The sequence below is a fragment of the Tamandua tetradactyla genome, chromosome 14 (genome assembly GCF_023851605.1).
Source record: "Tamandua tetradactyla isolate mTamTet1 chromosome 14, mTamTet1.pri, whole genome shotgun sequence".
In the NCBI taxonomy this organism is placed as follows: domain Eukaryota; kingdom Metazoa; phylum Chordata; class Mammalia; order Pilosa; family Myrmecophagidae; genus Tamandua; species Tamandua tetradactyla.
In genome coordinates, this window is record NC_135340.1 from 41,807,854 (window position 1) to 41,810,616 (window position 2,763).

At 38.1% G+C, this 2,763-nt stretch overlaps 1 pseudogene; it reads right to left on the minus strand.

The window, feature by feature from the left end:
* Positions 1–413: 413 nt before the first annotated feature.
* LOC143655016 (olfactory receptor 4K3-like) lies at positions 414–1,340 on the minus strand (annotated as a pseudogene).
* Between the last annotated feature and the right edge of the window lie 1,423 nt (positions 1,341–2,763).

Below are 2,763 nucleotides of genomic sequence, written 5' to 3' on the forward strand. Positions count from 1 at the left end.
CAGTATAATTTATATTATCTGCCACCAAATGAAATGACTAGAAAAATCTGCAAATTAAATAGTATTCTGAAACCTTAAAAATGCAATTTAAATATCTTACATTAGTATCTGGAATATGGTTATAATTTTCAAGGTGAGTGGAAGAAGAGAGAATTTGATTAGAATGCTAATTTTACAGGTAAAGGAAGAATTTTATTATTAAAATTAATTTGTCTGAATCAAACAATAACAATTTCAAAAGCAAAAGATAAAATGTCTCATACTCTTTTATCCAACTTGGTTTGTTTCTGTTACAAAAACTAAGAAAATGTGTCCTGTGATATTTCAGACAAACAGTAATGCATAAAGGAGGGTGCAGTAACCTGGCTTTTATTATAAGTTATTATTTACCCCAAGGGAAAGCTGGCAGACTGTCAAGAACTGACCTGTTGACTCCTCAGTTTTCGCATTGCTGATATTACTTCCTTATTTCTTAAAGCATAGATTAAGGGATTTAAGAGAGGGGTGAAAACAGCATAGAATATTGAGTACACTTTATCTGCTGGGAAGTTCCTGAATGGCCTAGTGTTAATGAAAATGCAGGGCCAAAAGAAGAGGATCACCACTGTGACATGAGCAGTCAGGGTGGACCATACCTTGGCCATACCAGCTGAGGAATGATGTCGCACAGTGACCAGGATGACCGAGTAAGAGATCAGCAAGAGCATAAAGGAGCTCACGGCAATTAAACCACTGTCTGCAAGCATAGAATCTGGAGGACATATGTTTCAGTGCAGGCAAGTTTGATATCAAGTGGAAGGTTACAGAAAAAGCTGTCCACTTTATTGGGTCCACAGAATGGAAGGTTTACTGTGAAGACCAGTTGACTTACTGAATGCAGAACCCCAATGACCCAGGAGCCCACCACGAGACCTGTGCACTTGTGTACACTCGTGATGGCCGCATAGTGCAGGGATCGACATATGTCTACATATCTGTCATATGCCATGGCCACCAGCAGCATCATTTCTCCACCACCAAAGACATGCAGAAAGAATATCTGGGCAATGCAGCCCTCAAAAGAGATGGTCCTGTGCTCCATGAGGAAGTCAACAATCATTTTGGGGGGTGGTAAAGGTAGACAGACACACGTCAATGAGGGAGAGGTTACTGAGGAGGAAGTACATGGGTGTGTGTAGCACAGGGTCAGAGATGATTGTGAGCACAATAAGGAGGTTCCCCAGCACAATGGATAAATAGAAAAGTGTGAAAAAAGCAAAATAGAAAATCTGAAGCTCTCAAGGACCTGAAAGACCATGTAATTCAAATGCAGTCACTCCTGAGTTATTTCCTTGTTCCATGATTTCTAATTTGTGATTCTGGCTCAGAAATTTTCCTGTAAGTAAACGGAAATGGAAATAAGCTTATAGGGTGTGAGGCTAAAAAAGCACAACAAAGTCACTCATCAAATTCCACTTAATATGCTTATGTTTTTGATTCTCTTAAGCACCAAACACACAATGCATGTGGTCATTTTTTTTTCATTTATGATATAACCTTCACTTTCATGTTCACATCATAGCATGACCACTATATTCTAAAAATTTATTAGCTCTTATCTCAACCACTTTAAAATTCCTACTAACAACCCAAAAACAGGGACCCCAGAATAATAATGAGGGTTTTTTATTCCAAATAGTTTAATGTAATACCAAGATACACCCAAGAATATATTAAGCAGATAATCAAGAAGTATTGGCAAACTCCCTTGAGAGATGGTGAAAAAATATGGAAATATTAAACTTTACCATTGGGAAACCTCTGATTCTATATCAAACATAAGGGACACCTAAATCAATAGGCCAAGCCCTCGATCTTGAGGCTTCCTCTTGTGAAGCTTATGTAGTGGAAAAGCTTAGCCTACCTATAGGTATGCCTCAGAGTTACTTCTGGAAGTCCTCTTTTGTTGCTCAGTTGTGGCCTCTCTCTCTCTAAGCCCTGCTCTTCATATGAAATCATTAACCTCCCCACTACTTGGGACATGACATCCTGGTGATGTGGAGATGGCTCCCAGGGATGAACCACCCTGACACCATTGGATCTAAAATAACATCCTGAGCAAAATGAGGAAAGAAGAGTAACAAATAAGGTGTCTCATTGACTGAGACAGTTTAAATAGCATTGAGGGGCTACTCTGGAGATTATTCTCAGACAAGCTTCAGTTAGATATTGCTACCTATCATAACTTGCTAAACCCCAGCCAAAACCATTCCTCTCAATCCTAAAGAAAACCTAAAGCATTATATGAGACTCTACAAGGTTTCATGCACTAAGATAACTTTTCAGAAACCTATAAACCCCAGATGGGTCCCAGAACCAGATCAGTCCTGAAATGCAAAGGGGACAGCCTTTTCAGAACATCAACTAGTTCCATTCCTGTATCCGATATTACTCCAGCCCCTTTCAACATGAAAAATGGAAATGCTCATAGCCCAAATAACCCTAAAGAGTGGAAAATTAGGTCAAATGTGATGGGAGGCAGGGTTTAAAAAATGAGTATGATTGATGATTATTTATGTTGATTTTTTATTTTTAGTATCCAGTATCTCAGGACAACTAGAAGTGAAAACTTAAATTGTGTAATTGTAACCCATACCAAACTCTAAAATCTGTTCTACAACTATTTGTTGCAATGTGCTTTGAAATTTTTCGCTTTTTTGTATATGCTATTTTTCACAAAAAAGAAAAAATTTCTATATTTACTCTAGTGTTTTGGAGCAGCAA